This window comes from Cyprinus carpio, unplaced genomic scaffold (assembly GCF_018340385.1).
Source record: "Cyprinus carpio isolate SPL01 unplaced genomic scaffold, ASM1834038v1 S000006466, whole genome shotgun sequence".
NCBI classification, from domain to species: domain Eukaryota; kingdom Metazoa; phylum Chordata; class Actinopteri; order Cypriniformes; family Cyprinidae; genus Cyprinus; species Cyprinus carpio.
The window spans coordinates 462169-480395 of record NW_024879145.1 but is presented as its reverse complement, the minus strand read 5'-3'; the positions used below and the strand labels follow the sequence as shown (position 1 = coordinate 480395).

At 36.5% G+C, this 18227-nt stretch overlaps 1 pseudogene; it reads right to left on the bottom strand.

Moving 5' to 3' along the window:
* Positions 1–18227, bottom strand: part of LOC109065629 — a 150301-nt pseudogene that overhangs the window by 20974 nt on the left and 111100 nt on the right.

The following is an 18227-nucleotide window of genomic DNA, read 5'->3' as shown; positions in this document are numbered from 1 at the left end:
AACGCGATCTCCTCCATACATCCACTTCGTCTGCGATAAAAAACAGCGAGAGATTCAGGAAGTGTCCGACTTCAAAGGTCTTTTTTTGACCCTCCCCTTTACTGCAGCCGCCTACTCTCGTCTACATTTCAGGTGAGGCAAGGCGCATCTCAAACAAGCCTAAGAACTACATCTGACTTTAGCCAGATGATGTCACAAAACCCGGAAACGTAGCTCATTCATACCAGCCGTTTTTGTATACATTAAACTGCCATAATTTTAAAAAGATGATATTTCTGTTTGCATTGAACTTTCAGTGTCATAACTTTGTTTATGCTCAAACAGCAACATTACACCACTAAAAGATGTTAAAAAAGTGAAAATCGCAATCAACCACCCCTTTAAAAAAATGTACGCAACCATGGTACAACAGTAATACCCATTATCTCAAAAAAGAAACTCGTAATCTTGAGCGCAAATGGAAAAAAAAAAAAAAAAACTAAAACTTGGAATTTTTAGAATTGCATGGAAAATTAATATGTACAGCTATAAACAGGCTCTAATAGCTGCCAGGGCTAAGCATATATGCAAACTCATAGAAAATAACCAAAACAATCCAAAGTTTCTATTTAGCCCAGTGGTAGCGTCGGCCCTTGTGTTTTGGGGGCCCTAAGCAGATTTTTCAAAAGGGGCCCCCATACAGTGTTTTCACCTTACCACCCGCATGCCATCCCAATGTACACATCCTACACTGACACCTAATTGTAAAGTTTTACAAATTTGTTTTACTCAATATATTTATCTTTCAAGACATAGATAGGGAAATTGATTTGGGTAGTTGACTTTTTTTTTTTTTTTTTTGTTTGTTATATACTTTTCCTTCAACTAATTAAAGTTGCCCATGGAGTTTAAAAACAGGATATGGTGTCACACCGGAGGACAAAATTTTCAGTGACATCATGCATCAAGTTCATATGTTTTTAGAAATATATGGATGAAAAAATGATTGCCAATTACTAAAATAGACACTTCCTAGATAACAACATATTGTCGGCCCACATCTGGCACATGTGGAATGATGATCTGGCCCACATGTAGCGTGGAATGATGGCACTTGGGTGGACCACTCCTGTTTGCCAGATCTGGGCCACAAGCAGGCCATAGCAATGCCACATGTCAGCCAAGAGCAAAGAAATAAACCACACTATCCGAGCCACAAAATCTGTGTAAAATCTGTGTATATTATTTATAGAGTCCTCTCAGCTTGTCTAAGCTTGTTAACAAGCAAAATCACTGAAAGAAATAAGATGACAGAAAAAAATAAATGAACAGGGAACAACAACAACTGACTGCAGCCACAGCCTTGGATGAATCCAGCTGAAAATAAAATACATTAAATCTCTGAAGATCTCAGCAAAGGAGGATTAAATAGCTCCACAAACAGCATTTCCAGCTTTCAATTGTTACCAACCCAACTGACTATATTTCTGTTTAGATATTATTTCTTATTACTGCTAGCTCATTTTTATTGGCTGTTTGTTGTGATGGTGTAGTTTTATCAAAAACAACATTTGCAATAACAAAAGCAAAATGACTTCAGCTGATGATAGTCAGCTATTGGTGTTCATTAATGTAATTTGACTATAACGATTGTGTTGTTACCAATAATAGATATGCTGTGTAAAACTGCAGCATAATATTAATAGTACAACAGAACCAGTTAAAGATTTAAAAAACAAAACGCTAAAATGGCACTAATGCACAAAGTCATCATAAATCAACACGTGAACCTCAACAATGGTGGCAATATAAAGTTTAATGTTGCAATGTATGCTGGGTACCACAGTACAAAACTCCCAGCATGCATCACAGCATGAATAAATTATGCAGTGGAATTGTCCTATTATTTACTTTAATTCTAACTTTGGTTCATGCATTTATTTTGAATTTTTGCTGTTTTGTTGTTGGGTCTTTTAGTAGCTTTTTGTGATGTGAGGGGAGCCGTTCTTTCTGTCGTTCTTTTTTCCTATGCGTGTTTCACACAGATGCACACAAATGAGCTCCTCCGCGAGACGAACAGTTATAGGGGGAGGGGGCGCACCCAGCGCAGGCCAAACCCTTATAGCGTGATGATTTATTAGTTATTAGTTGTGCACGCATCCTTCACGTGAGTACTCCAGTGGGAAAAAAACCCTGCGTGCCTCTGTCTAATTTTAATCTACTTTAAATATTTTTTGTTTTCTATCAAAATGTTCTTGTGTGATAACAATGTTCTTGTGTGGAAGTGTTTGTAGTAAAAGCTGGTTTTTGCACAGAAATTCATTGCAGCCGGCTTTGTTTTTGATGTATATTTGTGGGTAGGTATTGTATGAATAACATAAGTCAACGTAGCTTTACAACACCACACACACACCTATACCTTCCCCCCACACCACACACACACACACACACACACACTTTGTACTAAAGGTAAATCCAAAAAAATAGAGATTTCACTGTCTAAGCAGAGGGATTTGTGCCAACCCTATGGAATATATTCCACACATGACAAATGAGGTAATAATCACATATTTCAGAATAATCAAAAACTTCAGTGTGGATATTGGTTGTGTGTGTATCTGAGTTTTAAATTAATTGACTACGACAAAAATCTCACCTCATCATCTCCTCCCAGTGATTATTTCCAGGATAAACTGAGATGCCCCCAAGCTGGCTTCTTATTTAAAAAGAGCCAAAAGAGCCGTTCTTTTGAACGGCTCTTTGAAGCAAAAGGAACGGATCGCGAAGATCCGGATCCCCTCAAAGAGCCATAAATCCCCATCACTATTGTAAAACCATCAACAACAAACTATCAACATACTGCAAATGTGTCTAACAAACTGGCACAGAAAACGAAAGGATTAATAATAAGAGTTAAGAGCCCAGCTAATGGAAACACCAATCACCATTATGGTGACTTCAAATTCAACAAACATTAGATTTAAACCCTGTTAATTCTCAATAAGAACTTCTGTAGACCTTTTACATAAAGTCAGTCTGGTTAGTAATATGTGAAGCTAGTGATGCTGTTTGTGGAGTTGTTTAATTCTCCTCTGCTGAGATCTTCAGAGATTTAATGTTTCTTATCTTCAGTTGATTTCATTGATTTCATCAGTTGTGTTTCTGTTCATCTCTTTTTTTTCTGTCTCTTTCTTTCCTTCAGTGATTTTACTTGTAAACAAGCTTAGACAAGCTGAGGAGGACCTCTATAATTAACATATGAAGTTTTTTGGCTCAGATAAGATCCCAGTGTGGTTTATTTTCTTTGCCTCTTGGCTGACATGTGGGGCATTGCTATGGCCTGCTTGTGGCCCAGATCTGGCAAACAGGAGCGGTCCGCCCAAGTGCCATCATATCCCACGCTACATGTGGGCCAGATCATCATTCCACATGTGCCAGATTTGGGCCAGGATCTAGGCCGACAATATGGTTGCTTTCTGGTTTGTAAAAATTATGCCTGAGGTATTTACGTAAAAATTGTATGCTTTTCTTTTTAATTTATAAAAGTACTCAAAAATGTAAATAATAATAATACAAAGCTTTTTATTCTTTATTTCTTTCAGTTTTTATAACAATGGGTCCATGTAAGACAAATACATTTTAAATGATGACAATATTATTATTTTTTTTTTCTTGTGTGACAGTGAAAATGCCATGTCATGTCAACAACCCATTTAAGCAAACTTTTAAAACTAAAGAGTTGATACATTTTAAATTAAAGAGTTTAACGATTGCTTTAGAGACATGTATCAAAATTCAGTGAGATAAATGCTTAAAGCAAAAACACCTATTTATGGAAAAATACATTAGAGAACATAATAATTAATAATAGAAGAAGAAATTAATTTTCCGGGCTGGCATGACAGGCCAGATATAATGTAAAAATAATCAAACATAAGTGTAAACATGTTGAAGCAGAATAAGGCAACATCAAAGTGAAGGCAAAAAAATCTGAGACGAGACAAGAGATAGGGGTTCACTAAGAGACCTAGACAATATTTTTATACTATTTTAAGAAATCTTCAGTGATGAAAAACATGCCTGGACAAATAGTCTGCAGGTGCATTTGAAATGTTTGAACTAATATTGCAATAAATGCCATCTCAGTTCTGCTTTCTGACTTGTGAATTATTTTCGTTTTTTGTATTGATTTCATGAGTCTCTTCAGACCTATAGTATTGTACTTGTTTGACCTCCTATCTGAACTTTTTTTTCTCAAATTGATTATAGAACTAAAACAATAATAATAATGATAATAATAAAAAAAGGAACAGTTATTTCTTAAGTGCAAAAAACCATACTCAAAGTAGGCTTCTCTCTCAATGTTCAAATGAAAGCGCAAACAGAAACCCCACAATTTTCTTCAAGCATGATACAGAGCTAGAAGATGGCTATAACTACACATCCTATTATAGTGTGCATACTAATTACAGCCTAGATATTGTTTGCAGCATTAATTGCATGTCAGGACACTTACAGCTTGTTCAACGAAAAACCGGGGTTTTTAATTAATTCCAATGGAAGTACAGCTTCAGAGTAACGCTCCAGCTCAGCTCTGCTGTTGCCATCTCCACCATCATCTCGCCCTTACTCCCATGGATTGCTGTCTGAAACTCCTGACATGGGGGCCCCTTGGTGGCCATGGGGGCCCTATGCAGCCGCTGTGTATTGTTTATTAGGTAGGGCCGGCACTGCCCAGTGGGCTAAGATTAAACAAATATTCTGAAGTCCACCCAAACGAAATATTCCCTCACAGTTTAGTAACACAACAACCAAAATCCCCAATGTTAATTTAACAATGAGTTGTGGACTCATATAAAACACTGAAGCAGTGTTGAAGTAAACACTGAAGAAGATTAAATGTTAATGAGATAATAAGGGTGATAAAATTAAGGTGATGATTGATCATTACTGAAGACACTTGATGTTAAACAAGCAGAATTAAAAAAGGGGGAAAAAGGAAATCAAAAATTGTAAGTCACCATTATAGTTTGGTCAAGTGTTTGCATTAGTTGTGATTTCTCGACCCTTTACATTTCTTAATATTAGGATTTGTTTGGCTGTTGTACTTGAGTTATAACAACCAAAGGAAAAGTGATCGTTGTGGTGGTTGGTTATGTTTTTTATGTTGAGCAATTTAAGATCTGGGGCATAATCAGAATGTGATGGTGATAATCAAATGGTTTTAAAATTTACTTTGATCAAAAACAAAAAAAAAAAAAAAATTCAGGATGAAAAAATCCATTGTTCCCCATCATTGTGGCTATGAATAAATTATGAGCTGAATTGTCTTTTGTAAATAATTTTATTCTCTCAATTTTTCTATTTAAAAAAAAAAAAATTTTTTTTAATTATTTGAATATACTGTTTGTCACCATTGTTGAGATTCATATGCTGATTCTTAATGTCTGTGTGTGCCTAAACAAAAGACTTCTTCAAAAGTTTTTTTTTTTTTAAATATCAGAATAGCTTGTTAGAAAACCTTTCCGCAATGTATAGAAAATACCAAAATCACTTGCTGTGGAAATCACAAGGCTGTCAAAATTTGAAAAAGAAAACATAACTCAAACTAGGCCTCTAAATAAGTTTCAGTTTATTCACCATCAAATACTGATCATGTTCAAACATAACCATCAACACTTGATGGCTTTTGCAACTTTTTAAGTTGTCTGGCTGTTATAACTCCAGTTACAGGAGCTTAAACACAAATCAATTATCAAAAATTGAAGGGTCAAGATCCCCAACAACTAAAACACAAACACTGAACCTACTATAAATGGTGAGACGGAAATTGATTTTCTCCTTTGGTAATTTCTGTTTGTTAACATCAGGTGTCTTTCCAATAATGGTCCAAATCCGATCCACTTAATTAATAGTCAGCACTAATTATCTCATTTACTTTAACACTCTGCTGTCAGTGAGTTACTTCAACACTGCTACATTTTTGGGCACCTGGACACGGGGCCTGCAAATTTTCTTTGTTTTAAGACCTATTCTACCAATAATCAGCATACAAGTGGCCTATATCATTTATTAAAACAAGGGAAGAACTTTGAAGTTTTTCAGTCTAGCTAATTTTAAAGTCCCACTTTTCCTTTTCTTTTCTCTAAGACATAAATTAATTTCCAGAAATTTTAAGAAAACGCAAGCAATAATTGTTTTTTTTTTTACTGTGTACTCAAACAAGAAACTCCTGGAAGTTTGGATTTTTTTTCTTTAGAAAGGTAGTATCTGGATGTTTTACACTTTCAAAAAAAATTTTTGTCTAACATATACCATTCCCCAAAAGCAAGTTATAGCCATTTATTACAATAGTGTTATAGGCGCTTTTCAGTGAAAAAATAGGGTCTATTTAGTTTTACTTACAATATAGATGTGTCCAAAAAAAAATGTTTGGGGAAGCTATATAATAACAAAAAAACAGTAAAAAAAAGTTACTATTTTTTCAGAGAAATATATTTTAAATCTGAGTATGAACAACAAAATTTTTTTAATGTGAATATATTTTAAATCTGAGTATGAACAACAAATGCATATAGTGTAGCTAGTATTGAAAGCAACTGTACAAATTGTCTACTACCACACAAAATGAGTGAGAAATATACAGCAGGGAGTGCACCAGAAAAAGATAGTGAAAATGATCTTTATGAAACTATATAAAAATTATTTACATCAAAAATATACATAATATAAAATGATTAATACGCTGGGCTGTACTCTGCATCGGGGGAATTGATTTTATCCCGGGACATCGCCTAGCAACAAGAAGGACATACATTTTCAGTGCTTATCAAATAATGTACCACTGTTTCATCCCTTGTTTTTTGGTTTGGTTTTATGTCAACGTACTTTAGTACAAAGTACCAAAGTACTGGGCTTTTTCAGAAAGTTCTCTCATGCCCAATGTGTTATTTTGTTTTTTGTTTTCATGCATGCATTGACAGACTTTACTTTCCACCTTTGGCGGTCTGTTCAAAAATTTCCAAATGAAGTAATCCTAAATGGTGGTTTCTAAAGACCCAAAACCTATGTTTATTGGTTGAATATGGGACAGTTTGAACAAAAATCTAGGGGCACGGGGGTGGGGGACTAAGCATCAACAATCATTCCTGTTTGGCTCAGAGGAATGGGAAATGCATTGGATTCTTCTGGACAAATCAATGTTGTCACAATATGATGACATAATCACATACACTACAGATCATCTGAATGTCCAATAAGACAAATAGGACGAGATAATATCTAAAAAAAGCTAAAATTTGTTTTAAGTTGTTATTTAAACATTTAAGAACAATAGCTATTTTTAGCCACAGGTGGCTGTCTCTTTGTCTTTGGGGGTTAATGGCTAAAGTCCCTGATTTACCACTGTATTCAGCACAAACTGTGTTTGCTACAAAAATATGTGAGGCAACTTGCATGTTACATGTTTGTGTTTTGAGGGACAAAAAACAAGGATTTTATGCGTGATTAGTGGAAAAAACTAAATTTTTTTAATTCACTGAAAATAAGGCCATGCAAAACACATTTAACATAACATTCGTTCACAAGGCTTTTGAGAACTGGATGTGGTAGAGATTTAGAGTTTTTTTTTGCTATGAAATGATGTTGAAAATCATCCTACCCACTTATTCAAAATAAACAATATGTTCACTTCAATTCTGAAGAAGTGACGTGTGGGCCAAGTATGGTGTACAATCCAAAATTGACAGAGTAATTTAGGTTCTTTTTGGCGTTATCAGAAAAAAAAATGCCACAAAAATGGGCTGGCGCATTTGCCGAACCCCAGAGGGTTAATATTTTATAATGCTCCTTAAATACCTCAGTATCTCCAGCTGACAGTTTGGACTCTTCAGTCCACCAGAGAGCAGGCTTCACTCCTGAATCCTGCAGGGGGTCATTGTTTACTCAGATCCAGCTCTCTCAGAACAGAGTTTGAGGAGTTGTAGAGCGGATGCCACAATTTCACAATTCTGAGCAGCAAGATTACAGCAAGCAAACCTGAAGGCAGTGCAGATATAATTTTTTAAAGAGATTTATGAACAGATGTGCCAAACCCAGCAAAACAGCTGATAATGGGCTGCTGTACTCTCATACAGTGTTTCTACAGCTAAAAGTTTGGGTTAACTAAAAACTTATTTTTCTTTGATTAGTACCAAAAAACTGGAGCCACTTCTTGATGACATTGTTTGTAGCATAAAATATACTTACAATACACAAATAGTTTGAAAAAAAAACATACATAGATACTCACAACGCTTTTTTCTGCAGTTTGATCACAGCTGGTATCAGTCTTCTTCTTCCCTCATCTGATGTGTGTTGTATTTCTGGAGGTCCAGCTCATCCAGCACCTCCTCTGACATCTGAAAGCATGTAGGCAATTGTTGAGCAGTGAGCAGCAGAGAGATTCTTCTCTGAGTGTTTGTCAGATTTCACAAACACCTGAATATCTCTGGACAGAGTCTGATCTTTCACTTCCAGCAGACAGAGAAACAGATTGATGGATCTTTTCAGTGGGAGAGTCCATGTCCATGTTTGATCTTCTCTTTAATGTACTGTGTGGTTTCTCCTGATGCTCTCTGAGCTGTTCTCTGTGTGTGACATTAGTTCCTGTAAGTGTCTCTGATTGGACTCCAGTGAGACGCCCAGCAGGAACCGCAGGAAACAGATCCAGCTGTCCATTCTCACTCTCAAGGGCTTTATCAACTACTCTTTCATGGAATATTTATGCAGTGAATCAAAACTTACTTCTGTAGTGCTGCATATATGGTAGTAAAACACATAGAAGGCAGCGAGAAACTCCTGAACGCTCAGATGAATGAAGCTGTAGACTTTCCTCTGATGAATCACAGATTCCTCCTTAAAGATCTGAGTACAAATCCCAGAATACACTGAGGCATCAGTGACATCTATGCCATTCTCAATCAGGTTCCTCCTCATAGAAACATCACATTGCCCTTCATCAGCTGTTTGAAAGCCACTTCCGCAAGTTTCACAATCACTTTTTCTGGTGGACTGCAGGAAGTTTCTCTGGATCTCTCTCTTCATAGTTCTGCTTCCTCATGTTGATCTGAATCTGCAGGAAGTGGATGTACATTTCAGTCAGAGTTTGAGGGATTTTTCTGCACTCAGATCTTCTTCCAGGAGCTTCTGAAGCACAGTGGATGAGATCCAGCAGAAGACGGGGGAATGTGGGCACATGATGTGGAGGCTTCTTTGCTCTTTCTGATGTGTGAGAGGATTCTGTTGGCTTGATGCTGGTCACTGATTCTCTTCCTGAAATATTCCTCCTTCTGAGGTTCATTGAATCCCTGAATTTTCTGTTCAGACGGTTTGATGTATTCGGAGGGGATCTGATTGGCTGCTGCTGGTCTGGAGGTGATCCAGATGAGAGCAGAGGGGAAGCAGCTCCCCTTTTCATGAGGTTTGACATCAACACACCCACTGATGAAGTCTCAGTCCAGATCACAAACTTTCTGAGCGTCTGGAAACATCAGTGTGATTCTGCTTTCATCCAGACCATGCAAAGATGAACACACACTTTTACAACTCCTCATAAATCTTTGAGTCCAGATCTTGAAGTTCAGGATGAAAGTCCAGCAGAAGTCTCGTGTGAAGACTGTACTGATGATCTCGGATCAAGTTTAGCTCTCGAAATGGGAAGCACAAACATGAAATCTACATCCTGATTGGCTTTTTTTCCCTCGGCCCAGTCAGAATAAACTTCTGCAACAGAGATGGGTTTTTCCGATTCCAGCAATGCCTTAGTAAGAGCAGTCTTGATTTGGTCTTTCTCCTCACATCCTGCTTCATTTGGAAACTTTAAAGATGTCATTGCAGTCGATTGGAGTGTTCTTGTGAGTGTTTTTGTTCTGGCTTGTTGTTTTCTCCATCTGTAAAACCTCATGTTCTTCATTCACCCCCCTTCATTCTCTCCCTCTATGATGTAGAGCTGTGTATAGATCCTGTTCAGGAGGGTTTCATTCTCTTGGAGTTTGATTCCCTCAAACAATCTCACATACGTGTTCTTCATTCTGGTTTTTGTGCTGCTCTTTGACTCTCTGCAGGTCTCCAGTTTCCAGTGTGTGTGTCTGCAGGACTGTTTCATTTTTTTGTTCTGCCTGATGTGGGCTTGATAGTAGGATGGTACAGATCTGATCAGCCCATGAAAAAGACAAGAGCAGGAAAAACGACAATGACAGTGGTTACAGGGACCGCTGGAGACCATGAGAAATCTGCACCCATGAAGTGCATATGTTGCATATTTTGTATAGTTTTATAAATCTGAGATTTAAATGTTCATACTTACAGACGCCCAAGGTCATGATCTATCACTGAATCTAAGGGGTTTATCCATGGATCTGCTGCTCTTCACTGACACACCACTGGGATTTGGAGATACTGAACTCTGTCTCTTCCTCCTGCTGATACTGGCAAAAGGCAAAACAGCACATTTCAGACATGCTTTAAAAAGTCAAGTGCACACCGTAACATCATTACAAAGATTACAAAGACTTTCATTCATCTCTGAAACATAAACTAAGATATTTTTATGGAAACCTGAATGATTCTGTCCCCCATTTCAAAGTCCACATCTCCAAAACTTTGAAGATCCAAAGGGTCTACCAAAAGCCTAAATTAAATCTGTTCATCAACAATATAAAGCTAGAGGGAAATACTATCTTTTTCACAAGACTTGAACATAAACCACTCAATTCATATGGATAAGTTTAACAATGCTTTTTATAACACTTTTTAAATTTCAATTATTTTTGTGTTCTGAAACTTTTAATGGACAAAAACAGAAACCTCTCACATCTTTTCATTAAAAATGTCTTCATTTGTGTTTCGTAATAAAACAAAGTATTATGGTTTTGGAACAGCTTGAAGTTAAGGAAATTTTGAAAGGAGTTTAATTAGGGGTAAACTACGCTTTTAAGGCAGCGGTTCATAATCCCGGTCCTCGTAATCCCCTACTTTTTGCACATTATTTTTTTTTTTTTTATCTTTTCAGACATTTGTTTTTTTTGTGTGTGTTTGTATTTTTATTTTATAAATTTGTTCATTTTTTCCGTTTGTGTGTTTGTGTATTTATTTAGTTATTGTAGGTTTTACAATATTTGAAATTTTACATTAAATACTTCTATGCAGAAATCTTATGATTACTGTTAAATAACCCTTCACACTTCTGTAGTAAATTGTCTGTGTGTGAAGATGTGCCAGGCAGTGGTGTAGTGCAAATCCATGTTCTTAAGTGAAGTAAACCTTCAGGCCTATTTCCTGTGTGAGGGAGTAGAGAACAGTGAACACTGTGTAGGGACTCTGTCAATCGGAACACAGCACTGTAAAAATCCAATAGTTTACCTTACTTAGATTTAATTAGTTATCTTTACTTAGTTGTTATACTTACTAGGTTTTGTTAAGTTTCAGCTACTTTCAACGGCAATTAAAACAATTTACTTACTGTTTTGAGTGACACTTACTTAAAATATTCAAGTAGCCACAAAGGAACCAATGACATTAATAAACCAGTGAGAGGCAGCAGTGCGCTAATATGTTGCTAATTGCCGTTTTTTTTTTTTTTAGCTCACCATTGTAGTGTTTAGCGTTCCCTTTGGTTGGGCACTTGAAACTTCATTTATATTACTATAATTTTTTCTCTGTTAATGCAGCAATGCATCATGAAATCAGAGTTATTTGATTTCAAAGAGAAATAATAAATAGGTTGCTTTTATAAAATGACCTATTTTTTTAATGAAAGCATTTTTCTGTGTGCGTTTAATAATGACATTTTTGAGATTTTATTTTTCATAAATACCTTCATATGCTTTTTATATAATCCTTAAATAGTGTGTGGTAATATGCAGAAGTCACAACACAGACTTAAACATTCATCACGTGAATCACAACAATGTTAACAATAAAGTTTAATTTATTTCAATTAATTGTAACAATAGCCATTTATTTGCTCTTTTTGTTGGTGCTACTACTGACACAAGACAGCAAATAAAATTGGCAAATAAAAACAACACGGTAAAACAAAGCAACTGCATAATTTATTCTGCGCAATAAATTCTGGGAGTCAGTAAGTAGCTATACTAAGTCGGAGTAAACCTAAATGAAAGGATCAAGTACCCCCTACAGTTCTTTTTTAGTTACTAGAACTCTTGTGTAAGTTAACTATACTAACTAAGCATTTGTCAGTACAACATACTATTCCTATTTCACTTAAATTAGTTTTTTCAAGGCAATCAGTTTGCATACTTTTTTTAAGTAAGCCCAACTTATTAGATTTTACAGTGAGTTCATGCATGGAGTTCTCTTCTAACAAGCTGATGATCTGAATTAGGTGTGTTAAATAAGAGAGACATGCAAAATATGCAGAGTGGGGGTCGCAAGGACCAGGATTATGAGCCGCTGCTTTAACTATACTCAAGTCTTATTATCATCAACAGACATTAACTGTATCGTCTTAATTAACAGCATTCAGTCAACAGAGATTAAAAGTGAAAGTTAAAGTTCAGGGAAGGTGATTTTGTGCCTCTTTGATGTTATCATAAAGTGCCTGACGCTCACCAACTGCAGGTTTCCGGAATGTACAATGTGCCAATGTGGATTACCTCATGATTTACTCACCCTCAAGCCATCCTAGGTGTATATGAATTTCTTCTTTTAGACAAATACAACCAGATTTATATAAAAAAAAATGTCCCTAGCTTCCAAGCTTTATAAGGAAGGGAATGAAAGTCAAGATTTGAAGTAAAATAAAGTGCAGCCATCCATCATTAAAAGTATTCCCCATGGGCTCCTTTAGAATGTAATGTGATTGGTCTGAACCCTTTTTTGCACAAATAATATATAGCATAATATATAAATATATTTTCACTTTTCCTTTAATATGAACATTGTTTCATTGGACAAACATTTGACAGGATGTGAAATATTATTATTATTTTCTTTAAATAAATATATGTTTCTTTTATCCAAAAAAGAGAAAAACCTAGAAAAAAATACTGAGATCCTATATTATATATGGCAACCCTCCTATATATTGTATATCGCACAAAAACCAAGATATGATTTTTTGACCATATCGCCCATCCCTATAAACAGAATCGGCATTTATCAATAAAATTATGAATTGATGCCTTTGTCTCTAGCTTCCATTAACTGTTGTACGCACGTTCACGAGAGTGTGGCGTTCCAGCGGATGAATGTAGGATGTAGGAGTAGCGTAAGCTCCGGTGACGAAGTGACAAATGTGGAAAACACAGAGGAGAGAGCGCTAAAAACAAAACAACGGGTCACGAATTAGAAGTACAAAACAAGGATTTGTAAAGAAGAATGTCAGAGGGTTTCAATAAAAGCCCAAAGAGGAGAGACTGATTTCCCTTTGCTGAAACATAAAAAACTTGGTTCTCACTTCAAAATCTCGGCCCCCATTTCACTGTCATTAAAAAAAGGCTTGGAAGAGCCAGGACATTTTTAATATTAATTGTATTCGTCTAAAAAGGCAGAGGAAAGCTCATATACACCTACGGGGACAGCTTGAGGTGATGTAGTAAATCATGGGGTAATTTTCATTTTTGGGTGAACTATCCTTTAAAGGGTTAGTTCACCCAAAAATGAAAAAAAAATGATGTCATTAAAGAACTCACCCTCATGGTCCGTTCCAATAACCCGTAAGACCCTCCGTTCATCTTCGAAACCACAGGTTAAGATATTTTACAGATTTAGTCAGAGAGCTTTCTGAACCTCCATTGAAAATGTAGATGTACGGTATAATGGTCCATGTCCAGAAAGGTAATTAAAACTGAACATCGAGGAGTCAAAGTAGTCATGTGACATCTGAGGGGGTCAGTTAGGAAATTTTTTGAAGCATCGAAAATACATTTTGGTCCAAAAAAATAACAAAATACGGCGACCAATAAAAAATGCCGGGACCGTTTTATTCATGTTCTTCTCTTCCGTGTCTGTTGTGAGCGGCAACAACACTGCAGTTTTTAGTGATATCCAGTTCACAGAACAAATCTACTTCGATGTAACCGGATCTTCTTGAACCAGTTTCACCAAATCGAACTGAATCGTTTGAAAACGGTTTCGCGTCTCCAATAAGCATTAATCCACAAATGACTTAAAGCTGTTAACTTTTGTTAATGTGGGCTGACACTCCTCTCTGAGTCAAAAAAATAAACCAATATTCCCGGAGTAATTAATTTACTTCAACAGTTACACTGACTGAACTGCTTGTGAAGAGAGAACTGGAAGAACACCGAGCCGAGCCAGATAATGAACGAAAGATTTGACTCGTTCTCGAGTCAAGAACCGGTTGCATCGGTTTTCGGGGATCACCGGTAGTGATGGGAAGTTCTGTTCTTTATCCGCGAACCGGTTCTTTCGGACAGTTCCAATTCAATAAAACGGTTGCCGAAAACGGTTCACCAGTTTCTTTTGCGCTCGACGTAAATGGGGACTTCATTGGCGATGATTTGCCCTTGATTCAACCTTCGGTTTACCTGCGCTCATGAATCTTAGCACAGAATCAGTTCAGAATCAATCATTCAAAAGAACCAGTTCGGTTCAGACACGCTGTGTGTCAGTCTGCTTCACGCTGAATTCATGCATGCGCAGTATCATCAGCCTCCTCGGTTCTTGAACCGGGCGTGTCTGACAAAAACGGTTCTCGGTTCCAGTGTACTGGTGAGAATCTGAACAAACCGATGCAAACCGGTTCTTGACTCGAGAACGAGTCAATCTTTCGTTCGTTATCTGAATTACTCCGGGATATTGGTTTATTTTGACTCAGAGGGAGTGTCAGCCACATTAAAAAAAGTTAACAGCTTAAGTCATTTGTGGATTTTAATGCTTATTGTAGACGCGAACCGTTTCAAACCGATTCAGTTCGATTTTGGTGAACTGGTTCAAGAAGATCCGGTTACATCGAGTGATTAGTTCGTTAAAAACAAAACGGATATCACTAACACTGCAGTGTTGGTGAAGCGTGCTCACAAACAGACCCAGAAGAGAAGATACAATGCTCAATAAAGTCGTAGTTTTTGTTATTTTTTGGACCAAAATGTATTTTCGATGCTTCAAAAAATTCTAACTGACCCTCTGGATGTCAAACATGGACTACTTTGAAGATGTTTTTTATTAACCTTTTCTGGACGTTGGACAGTATACCGTACATTACATTCTCAATGGAGGAACAGAAAGCTCTCGGACTAAATTTAAAATATCTTATTGTTTACTGTGTTCCGTTGATGAACAGAGGTCTTACGGGTTTGGAACGACATGGAGGGTGAGTCATTAATGACTAATTTTCATTTTTGGGTGAACTAATCCTTTACAAACCATCTGCTAAATGCAAAAATGTGGGGGTAGCATGTTACCTGATGGTCAGAGGTCACTGTTTGCATCACTGAATGCAGAGGGAAGATTTCCCATGAGTTTGATCACTGTTTGATCCAGAAGATGGAGAACTCATTTTAGAGGCAGTGTCTTCACACTCGCAAGTGCTTAGAGATTGATTTCAAATCTTTTATGTGGAAACATAAAGATAAAAAAGATACAGAACATTTGAATTAGACAAAACTTTATTAGACAAAGAAAACAACCCCTGATTCACAACATTTGTTTCCAAACACAGAAATCAGGTAGAGCCCTGAACGAGCCTCAAACCTAAGCCCTATAGCTGGCCCTTGGCCGACAGCATATTCTTGGCCTGAGTCCGACTGGAGCCCGTGTCTCTTTTCTCTCTCTCTCGCTTCCTAATTACACAGCTGCTGTTGCAGCCATTAAAATAGTTCAGTTTTGTTTTTAATCGAAAAGTTATATTTCTTATTGTTTCATTTTTAATAAATTTAGAAAAAAAAAAATTAAATTCAAGTTTTTTTTGTTTGTTTGTTTGTTTGTTTGTTTTTGTTTTTTTAGTGAGGTGGACAGCGGCAGACAGCTGGGTTGATCACGTTTGATCAATTTAGCCTTCTCAAATCATCATGACTTGCTTAAAATAAAATCTGTAGATAGAACACTTAAAGCATATTACAAATATTGGTTTTTAAACATTTATAAGTGCAATATTAGGCACATATCTAAGTGTTTGTGCGGAGAGTTGGAAGTTGAAGCAGACTTATTAATGCACAGAGGTGCCAGTGCAATCACTTCATTTTGTTCTTCATAATAGTGTGGAAACAAACTTGAAGTACGCTGTCATTTTTGCTCATACAGATAATACTAATATTTCATTCAGAACTGTAAATGGTGTACTTTTATTTTTGTGCACACTCACATGAATATCAACAAAACGTTGTGCTTTTGTAAAATAGAGAAAATAAACTGGATGCACTTTCTGCTGTCTCTGTCTGAGTGAACATGTCGAGCTCGGGCTGAAATGCAAGGCTCTAAAACCTGGTGAAGTTTAGCTTTGCCGTCTCCGAAACTGATGTATATATATTCACAATAAGCTACATAATACATGTAAGACTGGATCCATGAAGGGCTAATAATGACAGGAAAGACGTTAATAATGTACAGTAGGTGGCCATCCAAAATGTGCTTTCTACCGTCATAGGCCACCGCTGCAGCTTTTGAACGCTGAGTGGCGCTTTAACCACAAGTTATCAACGCATCAAAACACATTTTCGCAAAACAGCCGTCAGCTTTGCCTAGCCGCCGATGTGTTACATTTGATGGCTGCAGTCGGCTGAAAATGAAAGAAAAACCTGTAGTAAAAAAAAAAAATATTTATTATTCACAGTTGCAAATTTAGTAGCTATTGATTGTTATGTGCGTTTTCTTTAACTAAATTCAAGCAGGATAAATGTCAAGCCTTTGAGCCTGTGCTTTATATTTACTCTAATTAAAGCTACACAGTATTACACCATATTTTAGATTTGAAACATTTAACATGTATAGTATTACTTATATAATATGAATTATGTGTTATATTATCGTAAAGAAATGGTGGTTTTACTTTGCATGGTAGCCTAGCATTTTAAAAGTGGTAAGCCTATTTATAGGCTATATCAGGGGTGGCGAATGTCGGGTCCTGGAGAGCCGCAGCCCTGCAGAGTTTTGCTTCAACACCTAATCAAACACCACCTGAAACAAGCTAATCAAGGTCGGAATGGTTACTAGAAAGCTACAGGCAGAGGAGTTTTAATTAAGGGTTGGAGCTGAACTCTGCAGGGCTGCGGCTCTCCAGGGGGACCGGAGTTCGCCACCCCTGGGCTATATGGCAAAATGTCAATATTTTCGCTACTTAATTATTTGTGAAAAGTACCATTTTTAGTTTTATATTTTAAAATTCTTTTTAATAAAACAGCATTAATTTTTGTCACACACATAGCCTACTTTTGTTAGGCTATTCGTTTACCTGTCCGTTATTTTGACAGAGAAACATTGTTGCATGTTTTATGAATTATTTCCTACGTTTAATTTCACTCCCCATTATTTGGGCCTAAACTAAAACAAACAAAATAAATTAAAACTGGCCACAATTTTGCTAAAAATCATTGAAACTGAAAAGAAGGGATGGATGGTAATACGTCCACACATTTAAACTCATTAAGTTCTTTCATTATGATCAAACAAAGTGCACATGATGTAAAAAAATGACCTTCATTAATTGATAAACTCAGTGATTTTAAATGGAGCATTCTTTACTCGCAGTAAAACTAAAAAAAATAAAAAATAAAAATAAAAATTGCAGCACATTTAGAGTGTAAGGTTTTGGTGGGGTGCATGATGCGGAGGTGCGAAGCGCAAGAGATGTGCTGTGGGGGTTACATAATTTATTCTTATTTGTTCTACATATTCTTCTCTTCTTTACGCCATCTTGTTTAGGGGGGGTTTATTTTTGTACTCATTTGCATGTAAAAGCATACTATTTACTTATGTACAACGAATAATGCAACCCCTAACACTTTTGTGCTTCCTTTACACTTCAAAATCCGTGTGATTGTTGGTCAAACTAATAAATTATGGAGCAACCACCATTCACACGCATTTAAACTGGCTTTATGTTGGAAAAAAACTGAAAAGTAAGTTAAAAACTGTTACTGAACGGTGGCAAAAAACATCCTGGCTACAAAAGATTAATGAGATTCACAAAAAAAAACAATTTCCAACTGGACCATATTCTGTTGGAATGGTCCATGTAATCCAAAAAATACATTAAAGCTCGCACTTGTTGTGATCCCAAGGCCATG